The following is a 15,570-nucleotide window of genomic DNA, read 5'->3' on the forward strand; positions in this document are numbered from 1 at the left end:
TATTTCGTTAAAATAGTAATGGAAACATTGTTTAGGCTACGACCGGGAGCAGCAAGGACAACCCGGCTAGAGAATAGCTCGATGGAAATTTACCTCGATAAACAATTATGCACAGTTGGCACTATATCAATCAGAAAAGAAGGGGATATGAAGCAGCAATCATCGATTGGTTAGATTGGACTTAAGATATTCAGTTTTCCACCTGATCACCTCATTATACAAAGTTATACATGATCGAATTTGGACACTTTTTTTAAGCGAGATTACAGATTGGCAAGAATACTGGTTAGGAATGCGCATTTTTTTCTCTACTCTCTGATCGTATCTGAGTGTTAAATACAATTTTAGTCCATCCTGCGCCACTCCCACTGTAACAAAAAAGAAAAAAAGAAGAAAAGACGAATATATTTATTTGTGTCTGTTGTCATTCACGAGATTCGTAACTTGCATTTCGGAATTATGTTCAACTGTCTCTCCTGATGAAAGCACTATCGGTCGCCGGTGATGCGACACGTGTTGAAGTGTGGACTCTGAGGTGACTTAATTTCATCTATCTATAAATTTATCTATGTAAAGCGGTATTATATATGAATTGGTAGTTATATAGATTCTGTTAATATAATTTTTATATAAAAAAAAACAACGACTGCTTCAAGGTTGTTCATATTGCTACAGGACCGGACGGTCAACGAGTTTCTTTTTCAGGAGACATTTATTGGAAGAAGAGTGCCTACTTCAGCGCCGAGAGAGGGCTAGGGCCTACAAACCAATAAGAAATCACAACGTGACGTGTAGCTGCACTTGATTGACGGACTTTTCTTGTTTAAACAGAATAAGCAGAAATCACCAGAAATCTGTCCCCGTGTATACGATCAAGACCAACTTATCGTGTTGTGAGAGTAGGTCTACGTGACCAGAATAACTGATGGGCCTTTTTAAGCGTTCCGTGATCAGAAAGGCCCCAAACGAAATCATATACCGAGTTATCTTCGATTACTAGAACCACGTCTCGTCATAATAGTTAATACCACTGATTTCTTATGTAATGAATGAGTAGGTTTTAAAGCCTTTTTAAAGATCGTGTAAAGCTTGTCTAATGGTTGTGCTACTAGATTCAATGTCTTTGTGTTGGGGTGACTATCTCAGTTCGAGTAGTTTTTTTTACTCACAAGGAGTGGACTATTTAGAAAAATATAACACTCCCATGCACATGTTTCAGTTTCTGTACGAATTAAAATATTATATTTATGCGTATTTTATTTCTTACCATATATACCTAACGGGTTTTTCATTTATAAACTTGCAATTTGGTACATCGGATACTGAGATATGTGGACAACTTTTAAATCCGTGTCCCTCCCGAGAAAGGGCTGCTGAGGAGTCAAATTCAAACATTGGTACTTGAAAGTCATCGAACTTTTTTCTGTTTTTAACTGTTTCACGAATGACTTTGCGCAGCTGTAAACATGACAATCTCTTTATGTTAAGAAAAAGATGGGTTGAAAACACCTAGTAAATGTTGATGTCAGAATGGTATAATGGTATAATGGTTATCGTAATTGACTCACTCTCTTAGGGTTTTGGTTTGGTGTATTTTTTTTTTTGTTTTATATAGAACAAGTGAACTATTTTGAAAAAAAAACATAATAATAGCATGCAAATGTCTCATTTTCTGTATTTATTAAAATTAGAGCGACCTGTGGAAATTCCACAGAGGACTCATTTATATGTATTATATTGGTCTTGCATACTGTAGATGTTCAGCGTAAATTGTGACGCTCTGATATTATTGTAGCTCTTTTGTTAAAACTGAAAAAATATTTATCTAAGCTAGCAAGGACGCCCGGCGGAGCCCGGTCGTAAAGTATGCTTTAAGATGATATTTTAATGTTTGGAGATTTCGTATATATTATTATTGAGTTAATAGTTTATCGATTTATATATATATATATATATATATAAAGTTGCGATTTCAAATATATATATATATATATATATATATGTATATATATCCATATGACTTGGGTGCATCATCTATGATTGACACTTAAATCAAAATTTATGAAGAATTCTTGAGAAACGTATTCATAAAAAAGATTACTGGGGTGCCATCAGCTATAATCAAAATCAAAACCAACACTTATGAACAATTCTTGGTTAAATTACTAAAAAAAATAACTTGGGTGCCATCAAGTTTAATCGAAATTGAAAACAAAACATATGAAGATTTTTTGGTAAAATTATTTATTACAAGAAATGGAAATATATAACAATTAAACGACAGTCACTCTAAGGTAAGCGTGCCACACAAAATAAATAACACACACGCTATCCTATTAAATATAATATTATGCGTATTTTACGTCCAGTCAACGCCAGACGGTCTGATAGTACATCTATAAAGGAGAGAATGTATGAGAAGACACTTCTTAACCTGTATACTCAACGAATTTTTGATCTACAGACTGGGAATTCGGTATACAGATCATTCAGACGTGGATAATTTTTTATCAGTTTTTATCTTTATAAACAAATAGTGAGCGTCGCATTTTTCAGCGGTTGAGATTATTAACGACACGGGTCTGCCCAAAGAGAGGGGGGCTTAAATATATGTAGTAATCGACATACATTCCTGTTTCGTTGTATCACACCTCCTCAGTTTCGCTAGACTAGCACCTCTCCCAAGACAAGGATGTAACCTAGAACCATCGCGGTGACAGTCAGCAGTTCTACCGATCGCCCGTAAATTATCTCAGCAAATGCCTTCTTAAACGAACATTGTCCACCACTTTTACAGTGCTCTAACTGCTTGTTTATAAACAAACAACGAGCGTCGCATATTTCAGCCAATTAAATAGCGGGTGATATTATTTACGACAGTGCTCTATATACACACACACCTATACAAGGTGTCCCCAAAAATGTATACAGTCTTTAAATGACAACCCCCCCCCAAAAAAAAAACAACAACATTTATTATAAGCACAAAAAAAGTTTCATACACCAAAATACTGCGAACAAATATAGAAACCAGCTTATTATCGAGAGTGTTCAAATTATTGGCCATTGTGGTTAATGAACAGCTGATAACCCTCACTGATTGAATCTAAAACGTTCCTACATACATAGTACATAGGTTTAATAAAGTATGTTGAGAAAGACTTTAGCAAATTTATTATTACGAAAGTAAACACACATAGACGTGAAAGTCACTTATTCCCGGAGTTTCGAAAAATATGTTCCTGGCCCTTTTATATATATATATATATATATATATATATATATATATATATATATATATATATATAAGCCGACATCTCAATGTTACTCGGTCGTAAAATACGCACAAATATTATATTTAAATTCATACAAATTTTTTATTTCTTATTCAGGTTTCACTTCTCCATTGATAATTATCCAATACATACTAATAATTTCGAAAGTTATAAAGAAGTACGACTTCGGTCACGCCCCCTAGACTTGGAATCAGAACGTCTAGCGCTCCAACCTAGTCGTTATTTATTTTCACAGCGCCGTTGCCGTCTTAGTAACCGATCAATGGATACGAAGAGTTAAAAAATTTCGCGACTTTGAACTTTCAATATTTTATTTCGTGCATGCGTAAAAGTAACAATGCAAGTAATGTTTTATCCGACTTACAATGCCAAGGTTACCTGCTTTCTTTTCTAATTTTGATTCCTTTAGCAAAAGTCAAATCGAAAGTGTGCTAGACGTTCAAACACACTTTATACTGTGTTTCAACTCTGCAAACCGATATTAAAAGAAGAGTTTGGTGGAGACTTGTCGTACACATACCGACAAGGTACGTTTATATATCTACATATATATATGTATATATATATATATATATATATATATATATATATATATATATATGTATACATATACATGTATTATTTTATTATTATTATTCATGATTATTATTGCTTATTTATTATTGTTTATTTATTTTTGTTTATTTATGTTTTAATAAATAAAACAGTGTATTCTTGTCAAAATTTCTCATAAAAATTATTGTCAAATATTTTCTAAGGAAACTCCAAATACGTTTAAGATCATATTTTCCATAGTTGAGACACATTTAAATGACTTTTAAATGACTTGAATTGTAAAATTGTTAATATCGTCCTCCTGACACTTTCGTTTTTTACATGACAACTGTTTTCACTCTTTTCGCTTTCTCCCTATATATCTTTATATTACCCTTTTCGTTTTATCGTTTTCTATAATCCTTTCCCAAAAGTGTCTTTTTACCCAACATTCTTTAACTGGAATTTAATTTTTGTAATCAAATTAAAATCCATAAGATCATTATCCTTGCTTCACGCCAGTCAGTGAGAAATATATTTTATGTTCTTTAAAATTGGACACCGTTTGAACCCCTTTTCAAATTTTGAATTTTTAAATCTTCTTGCCTAATGGGATCAATTATGACTGAAACGGTCTGCACAACGTAGCAAGAGGTGACTGTATTTACATAAAGAATAATAAAAATATAATTTGCTCTCTTTGATTATTTGATTAAACACTATCTATGATCCTTGTAAAAATTAAATTATTCTTAATTTTGCATATCTTTTTACCTGGAATACACACACACACATACACACGCACACACACATAAACACACACACGCGTGCGCGTTTTCATCTTAAATTCTACGCAATTATGCAAAATGTAGGAGCCATTCATAAGAAAACGCAGCATAATAGGGATATGAAACTAAAAACCTTATGCAGAACCGTAAAATGAATAATGATTTAACGCTCCTTTTCAAAGGAATATGCGAATTAGTTTACCTTTATGTAGAAAACTTATATCTCTGACTGAGTATACTAAGTTCGTTTAAAAACTTTTAAATACAAAAAGTAGGTTTTTAATATCTATTTCACATAAACAAAAGTCAGCTATATAGATATCTTTTGATAGATATGTATCATTGAATCCTAAACCCTTTATTTTTAAGTCCTATAATTCACTTTCAAAATTCAAAATTGTGTAATCTGTGAAATAGGAGAAAATATCCGTGCAATTATTATAAATTTGAAAACGGCTTGTTTTACATGCTTTCTATTATCTTAGTGCCTTTTTATAGCTGTTTAATCTATGAAATGAGATATTTAGTTGGTACTAGCATATCGGCTAGCGTTTCCCGATCGTAAAATACCCTTAAATATGTCATTTAAACTTACGCCAGTTTCGTATTTATTATTATCAAACAATCTATTGATTTTCTATTGTACCCAATTTATGGTAGTGATTTGAAAAGTTTAAAAGAAAATAACTTCATTGCACTCAGCTAGAATAGAAACCAGAACTGTTGCATGATAAGGACTGTCCCCTTTTCATGTAAGTATAAAAATAGAGAGATTACTTAAAATGAAAATAAAATGAGAGAAAGCAGAAATCGAACCTTGGATATAAGTTTTAAAGAACAATAGGTTTAAATGGAATGTCCAGTAAATTGTTAATTCTGATGAAATAAATAATAAATACACTATTCAATTGTTAGAAAGAATGTGGATAATAAAATATGGGTTAAATAAATTAGATATGTAGGTTGAATTCCTTTGTAAAAACATCAAAGCAAAAATAGGTTATTGGGAAATCAGTCGGAAACGTGCAAAGTCGCGCATGTTGAAACACGTGAATTTTGCTCACGAGGCAGGACATGCATGGATTTCTCAATATAGGAAGTGAGAGTTTGTTAGAGAGACAATCAGTGAGAAACTCAGAGAGAGTCTGGAGGTTGATATTCGAACGTCTAGAAGGGAGACGATCACTTTTAAACTTAATATGTGAAGCTTTGAATTCTTGATGAGAAAACCACGGCCGGTCGTGAAGAAATAAACCCATCATGTGTTTTGATAAAGCTTGTCTTTGTGTTTGTGATTCTTAGAAAAATGTAAAGTGAATTGTTATTATATGTCTGTGTTATAAAATGTCGTGACATACACATCTCATATCCACAATGTGAATCTACATCTCATATCTACACTAAGACTGTCTGAACACTATCTCCTCACTCTAAGAGCTTCACATAGCAACACATCTATTAACTTAAGAATGAACATATTTTTAATATATATGAATCATCATAACATAAACACGGAACGAACAATATCTCTCACAACATCCGTCTCTAGAACTCTTACAACATCTCTCTCTCTCTCAACAGCATCACTTGTAATAAGACTCTCTCTCAACTACAAACACTCTAATAAGACTCTTCTAACACTGCGTGTGTAATAAGACTCTTTCTAAGCATCACTTATAATAAGACTCTCTCAATGAAACAGCTATATAACAGAACATTTAGCTATATGTTAAGCACAGTATTTAAACATTCATATATTAATTACGACATTAAATCCGACGAGTTCTTATGGTAAATCCCTGCAGGCGTGTTATTCAGATTAAAGAGTGATTAATATATATATATATATATATATATATATATATATATATATATATATATATATATATGTATGCATGTATTCATATATCCCTATAGATATATGTTTACATAACACGTATATATAGACACACGTATATACATTGTGTCCCAATTACATGGATACGCACTTTAAATGTCCATAAAACACATATTTATTATAAGAAAGAAAAGTTTTGTTCATCAAAATACTATGAACAAATATAGAAACTAGTTACTTATCGAAAGTGTTCAAATTGTTGGCCAGTGTTGTTCATGAACAGCTGACAACGTTCACTGATGGGATCGAAAACGTTCACTCATTGAATCCAAAACGTTGACACATCTTCTTTTAATGGTTGCTTTCAACTCATTCATTGTAGCTTGTTTTGTAGTGTGAACCCAGTGTTTACCCCCACCCCGCAAATAATTCATTGGGGGAGGGTCTAATCCGGTGAGCGTGGACAGTACTCGATACTTTCTCTTCGTCCTAACTATCTGTTTTGTAGGTTACTGTCAAGGTGTGCTTTCACGTTAATGATGATAGTGGGGTTGTGCTCCATCCTGCTGGAAGTGCCATTCTTTATTGCTAAAATCTCTTGGGAACGTGGTAAAGCGTATTTATGTAGCAAGTCCAGATAATTTAAAGAGGGTGTACATTTTCTTGGGACACCCTGTATATATATATATATATATATATATATACATATATATACATATATATATATACATATATATATATACATATATATATATACATATATATATATATACATATATATATATATATATATATATATTATCAAGAAGTGAACCATCGCGTAAATTCAATCAACTAAAATAAGATGGAAAACGGGGTGAGGAAAAGGAAAAAAAATGGGGCAAGTTACATGTAACACATGTACAATTCAATAAAATAAGTAAGTCGATTAAAAACAAGATCGTTAAAATACACCCGAAGCGCCTTTCGTTCAGACTAACGTTCGGGTGTATTTTAACGATCTTGTTTTTAATCGACTTATTTATTTTATTGAATTGTAAATGTGTTACATGTAACTTGCCCCATTTTTTTTCTTTTCCTCAACTCGTTTTCCATGTTATTTTAGTTGATTGAATTTACGCGATGGTTCACTTCTTTATAATTATTCTAAAATTTTGCCAATCGAATAAAGATATATATATATATATATATATATATATATATATGATTTTCAGAATGTGAGAGATTGTATAATAAATTCCACAGCCAAACAACGCCGCAGCTCACAAGAGCCATGACAGTCAACGAACCGGAAGTCCAAGACTCGAGTTTCGCCCTCATTTAGACTCATCAGTTAGACACATCCGAACTCAGGATTCGAAACCTGAGCCTCTTGCATGCGAGGCAAGCACTCTACCAACTGAGCAAACTCCCCGCACACAAGAATTTCTATTAACCAACACAGATCAAGTAAACCATGTCGAAATCCGACTGTGAAATGAACCCACGCGGCCGTCCAACCAGTCAATAACCCTTGCCGATGTCTCACAAGTAGGATTTTAACTCGAAGGGACGACGCCGTCCAGCAATGCTAACCCAACGGGCAACTTTATAATAGGATTTTCAGAATGTGAGAGATTTTATAATAAATTCCACAGCCAAACAACGCCGCAGCTCACAAGAGCCATGACAGTCAACGAACCGGAAGTCCAAGACTCGAGTTTCGCCCTCATTTAGACTCATCAGTTAGACACATCCGAACTCAGGATTCGAAACCTGAGCCTCTTGCATGCGAGGCAAGCACTCTACCAACTGAGCAAACTCCCCGCACACAAGAATTTCTATTAACCAACACAGATCAAGTAAACCACGTCGAAATCCGACTGTGAAATGAACCCACTTCGTCTCGACAAGGGACGCGGCCGTCCAACCAGTCAATAACCCTTGCCGATGTCTCACAAGTAGGATTTTAACTCGAAGGGACGACGCCGTCCAGCAATGCTAACCCAACAGGCAACTTTATAATAGGATTTTCAGAATGTGAGAGATTTTATAATAAATTCCACAGCCAAACAACGCCGCAGCTCACAAGAGCCATGACAGTCAACGAACCGGAAGTCCAAGACTCGAGTTTCGCCCTCATTTAGGCTCATCAGTTAGACACATCCGAACACAGGATTCGAAACCCGAGCCTCTTGCATGCGAGGCAAGCACTCTACCAACTGAGCAAACTCCCCGCACACAAGAATTTCTATTAACCAACACAGATCAAGTAAACCGCGTCGAAATCCGACTGTGAAATGAACCCACTTCGTCTCGACAAGGGACGCGGCCGTCCAACCAGTCAATAACCCTTGCCGATGTCTCACAAGTAGGATTTTAACTCGAAGGGACGACGCCGTCCAGCAATGCTAACCCAACGGGCAACTTTATAATAGGATTTTCAGAATGTGAGAGATTGTATAATAAATTCCACAGCCAAACAACGCCGCAACTCACAAGAGCCATGACAGTCAACAACCGGAAGTGTTGATTAATAGAAATGTGTTGGTTAATAGAAATTCTTGTGTGCGGGGAGTTTGCTCAGTTGGTAGAGTGCTTGCTTCGCATGCAAGAGGCTCGGGTTTCGAATCCTGAGTTCGAATGTGTCTAACTGATGAGCCCAAATGAGGGCGAAACTCGAGTCTTGGACTTCCGGTTCTTGTGAGCTGCGGTGTTGTTTGGCTGTGGAATTTATTATATATATATATATATATGTGTGTGTGTGTGTGTGTGTGTGTGTGTGTGTGTGCATAACAGGAGATACCACAAACTAAATATATCCATCTATGTATCTGTTTAGTTAATGGCTATGATATTGGATTTGAAATAATACATAAAATTCATAATATTAAGCCAAAATGATAAACTTTCAGTTATCGGTTACATATTTTTAAAGTAAATTTAACGAATACCTCACTTCTTTATCATACGAAAATTCAACAAGTCATACACAAGAAGTACATAAAAACCTGTGGATTCTTTAAAAAACTTATGATTATATTTTTATATTTACGATTTTAGAAAAATGTTTAAAAACATTAGAAAGGAGTAATTATACATTCTTAAAATTGTATTGAAGATTTAATGTTTCCACGTGTCATTTATAACTTTCTACAAGTAATCCCTTAATTTAGTTATTTGGAAGCTCTTTTCTTAATGTAGACGCGCCGCTGGCTATGATGTTTCTGGTTTGTCTTATATTAATGTTTAAATATGCCAACTTTAAACATTCTGTAGGTAAACAAAACTCTGCTTTTACAAAAGATTACAAAAATCAACATTTTGATGAAATAAAAAAAATACTCGAGAACAAAACCTAAAAAATTATCTTTTCCAGAAAATAAAACCCAATATAATATGAAACTACTTGTGATTTTAAACATTTTTCTGTTTCGATTCAAGGGACCACGAATATGTTGGTTATTTAATATGAATAGAAACCTACATATTCTTACTTATCAATATAACATTGTTTAGACATGCATTGGTTCAAACAAAACAAGAAAATACAATTTAAATGAACTCCAAGGGAAAGTTTACACTTATCTCTACTTGTATATTGAAGTAGCTTTCTCTGTGTGTTTGTGAATTCGTTCCAGTGTCGTCGGATACTAGTAATTGTGGGCGAGGACTGTCTAGTACTACTATTGGTGATGGTGGTTGTGTTGGTGGCGTTATTTCGTGTAGTTTTTTTGTTGGTGAATTGAAGTCTTCTTCTGTGAAGTAGTAATTTTGGGAGGAGGGTATCGGACATTTTTGCTCTATTTCCTCGTGGCCGTACGTTTTGGATTCCCATTCGTCGATGTAGTTTTTCCATAGTATAATCCACATTCGTGGTGTAAGTTTTTTTTGCTCCGCAGTATTTTAATTTTGGTATTGGATTTCGTAGATAATGGTAATACATTCTTGCTTTTAGGTTCGACTCCTCTGCTCGAATACTAAGCCATGGATCTGTGTTGGATGTGCTAAGGCACGGTGTGCGTCTCATTAGTCTTTCAGGAACGTTTTTTTTAAACATTTACGTGTGTATTGCCACCTTCTAATATCAGTTTAGCTTCCTCGACATTGTGGGCATAGAATTGTAGCTCGTCTGTGTAAATTAATGCACGGTCGCCGCAGTTTGCGTAAGTGAATGAATTATGATCTCGGCATCGAATACCACCGTAATTCACAATACCCTCTCTGATACATACTCCAAAATGGCTGGTTCAATGCTTTTTTTTTTATAAAATTACAGACTAATTTACTTCATGAATCTTGCCGTGTTTTTAGATAGGTTTAGTGTCAGAGTGTCTTAATAATAAACCAGCTCCGGACGACAACAACCATACTAGAAATAAAACTAAAAATACTAATAACGAACGAGATAAATGCAAATGTAGATACCGCACATTTTGCCCACTTCAAAATAAATGTCTAACCAAGAGCATAGTTTACCAGGCCACAATATTAGCGACAGAAAACCCGAATAACAAAAATATTACGTAGGTATGACTTCCTTAGATTTCAACACTCGATATTATGACCACAAAAGTACACTCCACAATAATAAAATCACGGTATGAAAGCAAAGCTAGAAAATAAATACTGGAAACTCAAGGAAAGCGGCCGTTCGCCAATAGTAGAATGGAAAGTAGTTAGACAAGCAAACAGCTGTAGAGACCTAAACTACCCATGTAGATTATTCCCTCATGACAAATTTGCTATCCTGTACTTTAAAGAACCCTATTTCTATTAAACTGTAGGAGAGAAATAGCGAACAACTGTGTTCACAGGATAAAAATTACTTTGAGATCGAGATATAAAATAACTTTAAAACCAACAAAGCGTTAGAAATTAAACAAATAAATAAATAAAATAAATAAACATGCATATGCATAAACTATCATACATATATATGTATGTATGTATATATATATATATATATATATATATATAAACTAACATAAAAAACCTAACCTAGATTTAAAACAGGTCAAGACACTAGATATCCAGGCTAAATAGAACACACACAAAGAATCAGGTCAACCGTAGGTCAAATAGGCCTTTGTCCTGTAAGTGCATGTTCATTGGCTGATAGAAAGAGTACGGTGGATACTAGAAAGCTGATTGGCTAACTAAAATCTCAATAGAAGGTGCGTATATAAAAACGACAGACAACCAGAAAATTCGCGTATAAGCGCGAAGTATCCTAGAGTGGATGAAACGAGGAATATTCAGTGTAGCCATATATATTTAATAAATTACTATACATTTATATATATATATACATATATATATATATATATATATAAATGGATACAACTTTTAAAAACAACACTAGGTTACTTACACTGCCATGTAGACTACATCATATTTTGTACTAAGGCACTCCGGGAAAGCATCTAAAGCTTCCTCCTGTTGAAACGTGATGGGTGCCAAACTAGAACAGGCACTCAATCGATTAGTATTTGATTCAGCGGCTTTAACGATATCGGAGAATTAAACATTCGTTGATCCTCATTGAACTCCGGAAAACATCGGTCTTTTCTGCCATACATAAAAGTTTGTTACTTAATGCAATTTACATAGTTGCTGCGTTATTCTCTATTTAACACGAACGCACGTCGCAAACCTGTAGACCATTGCACACACAGAAACAAACGTATTTGAAGAAGCAGAACAAAGTGCGTCTAACTTTTTCTTTTTAAATGATAATTAACATTTTATCTACTCTGCAGGGTAATAACATATTGGAACCAAACTAAAGAAAAATAATTTCACGTCGGAATAGAAATTAACGTTAAAAATATTTTCATTAAAAACATGACTATAAGACATAAGATAGTGATAAAAAACAAATCACAAGGATTGAAAAAATGAAATATTTCTTTTATATAAAAACCATATGCGGACAAAGGAAAATGCAAATGTTTCTTATTTCTACTGTGACACAAAGGAGAGCGCTACTTTTAGGGGAGCTGGGGGTTTCTAAATTATTTACCAATGTGCCTAACTGTGTCTGCATTTGAGTGGAATCAAACACACGCATTTCAGTGAGTGCACATTTCTAAAGTTGAAATTGTCGGCACACGAAGATTGACAGGTGTTTATGAATCCAATGCGCAATCAAAATTAAGCTATGTTGACATTATAATCTGAAAAAAATCCAAATATGGGCAATGAAACATCTCTTTCTCTCTTCTCTCTCTCTTCTCTCTCTCTTTCTCTATTTCACTCTTTTATCCCCTTTCTCTCTATTTTTTCATTGAAAGAGAGAATTAAATATTATCGTATCGTTTTAAACATATGAGACTTACATTCTGAAGTCGAGGGACCCGACAAAGCAGTTCAGTTGCATGTGTCTGATTTCAACTGGTCTTTATAAACATATGCTTCGCCAGAGTTAAACATAAAATAAATTATATATTTTTTTATAAAAATACATTTGTTCGCTATTTTTGTACACATGTTCACCTTCAGCATAAGGTCCAAGCCAGTAATGTTGACGATGGAAATGTTGCCTTTAACGACGCAATTAAACTCAAGTAGCGACACACGCTACCCGGTTATAGCTGAAGACATATCGACCTATTGCGTTGATGTTTCCATGTGCCTATTGTAAGATATCGTGTCTAAACCTGAAGAGCTGATTGCGTTTACAGCACGTTCCTCAACAAAGGAACTCTCCCGGGGAAACAATAGGGCCATATCTACTGTCATGTAACAGGAACGCGTGTGTGTATGTGTGTGGTGTGGTGTGTGTATGTGTGTGTGTGTGTGTGCGTGTGTGTGGGTGAGTTCTCTAGGAACTAAATGGCTGGGCTGATTTTTATTAAGTTTCACACGAACGTACACCATGCGCGTGCCAGTGCTTTTAGATACGCTTTGTATTCGTATGTCTTCAAGTACGTGGCAGTGTTCTTAGATAGGTATTGCATTCGTTTGTCTTCGATAAGTACCGATAATCGATAATCAAAATAATCTTTGCACGATGGACGAAGTATCCACACCTCGAAGATAAAAACTTTAAGCTAAGTACATTTTTATGCTCACTTTTTTAAAGTCAATCAAATCTAACCCTCTTTTTTCGTTTGTGCTCATATCATTCTATGTAGTTTTATTTTATTTTTATTTCTCACACATCTTAACCATTCTTAATTCACTTATTTTAAAACAATTTCCTGACTAATTTCTTTCTTTTTTACCATATCACATCGAGGTAGTAGTGGGTGGGAATCCCTATTAGCTTTTTTAGATGACAGAGGAACTTTATTAACTGCGATACTTGATATTAACAGCCATGGTGAGATGCAAATATATATATATATATATATATATATATATATATATATAAATATATATATATATATATATATAAAAAATAAACTTAGAAAATTAAAAATAAGTGCCCACAATTTAACTTTAACTTTCACTATATTCGTAACTGAAACATGCAGTATCTTAGCTGTGGTACTATTACTATTTTTCCTGAGTGGATGCTATGCTCTGTGTCTTACCTTCTGCCTATAAATACAGAATACGAATTCCGAATCGCCATGAACTAGTTCTTGTAAATGGAAAGAAAACACCTAACGGCTAGCTACAAAATCCGAATATACATTTTACCTCCAAGACGACTACCTCTGTCTAACCCGCATGCGCAAAAAAAAACTTACCTGAAACTCTAAATCCTAATGGACATCTGTTATTTGTAAGTTAATAACCCCTGTCTCTTGAACGCTAACAATCTGCTCCCTCCCACCAAACCGCCACATAACTCCTACATTGCACAGCGTTTGTAGTGGAATCTTTAACCCATCCCCTTTACTCTCACATGCTAACTGCTTAATCACTAAACATCTATACAATTCTACCTCATAGACATGCATTGGAGTTCATTTCTATTCCAGTTAGGTACTTAATAGCCAAAGTATGTACTCGGAAGCAAAGCGCACTGCATTACATAACTGTTTCCTCCTAGATAGATTTGCAACTACTTATACGAAACTGAATTCAATACTCCTTGTTACGCTAAATGGCCATGACTCCTACGTGAAAGATGAAATTATCTTCCCTCCATAGAAACACACTTTGTACCTTCAACTTTATTCGCATCTACTAAAAACTTGCCCATACATCTTTTTAGCTAATTACGCATGACTCCAAACTTAGTTTTATTCGTACTATATTGCACTCGCATCTCAAGCCCTTCTGATATCTAAAATATAGTTTGGGCACAACTCGTAGTTCAATTCTTAATCACCTACTCACACTTTAATGTTATCCTAGTCCCAGGCCAACACGAATAAAATAAAAAATATATAAAAGGATAACCTCAAACCACATTATTTCCTTTCTAACAAGCCTTCTTACAATCATAGTTGCTTACACTGCATGATTCTACTCACCCCCTCTATCCAGTGACAATGAAATAGCAATGCCCCTAATTCACTTTGAGGAGTGTAACTATTCAGCAGATATATAACCACTACAAACAGTGTAACTACTCAGCAGATATATAACCTCTACAAACAAACCCAGTAACATTAACTAACCACGCGGCGTCAACTGGATTAGAACCCAGGCGCGGAGCAAACCCTCTCAGTGCTGACAGACCCAGTAGATCTTCCCAGATCATCCGTCTAGGAGAAGAAAAACTCTGAAACTAAACCAGAGGGGAGGGAGGCCTCTTCAGTCGCGGATGACAACCTTCCTAGAGCTGGTGACTCAAACAAATTACCGGTTTCCAAACATAATTTGCTTAAGAAGTAGATAGGTTCTGTCTATCGCCCGGCTTCCATACTCATTCTTTGCCTATTAGTCAGGCGCAGAGACACTATCACAGTGATTCGACAGAAACACGCAGTGGTAGATCTTCTTTCCTGTCTAGGGTAATAGAACGCCGTTTCCCAACTCCCAACACACTCAACCCCTAAAACTGGACCCTTGAGAGTGCTTGAGTACCACATATGCCTGAGCAATTAGATTGGGTTGACTTTCCTCTGATGATTGACAGTTACTGGCTGCTGTTTCCGACTGGTAGTACAGAAACCCTAACTCTTTGGTAGCGCTTAGAGCGGCTACTCCATCAACAGTTGTATAATATCGGGAT

This window comes from Euprymna scolopes, chromosome 4, assembly GCF_053919585.1.
Source record: "Euprymna scolopes isolate OS-2025 chromosome 4, ASM5391958v1, whole genome shotgun sequence".
NCBI classification, from domain to species: Eukaryota; Metazoa; Mollusca; class Cephalopoda; order Sepiida; family Sepiolidae; genus Euprymna; species Euprymna scolopes.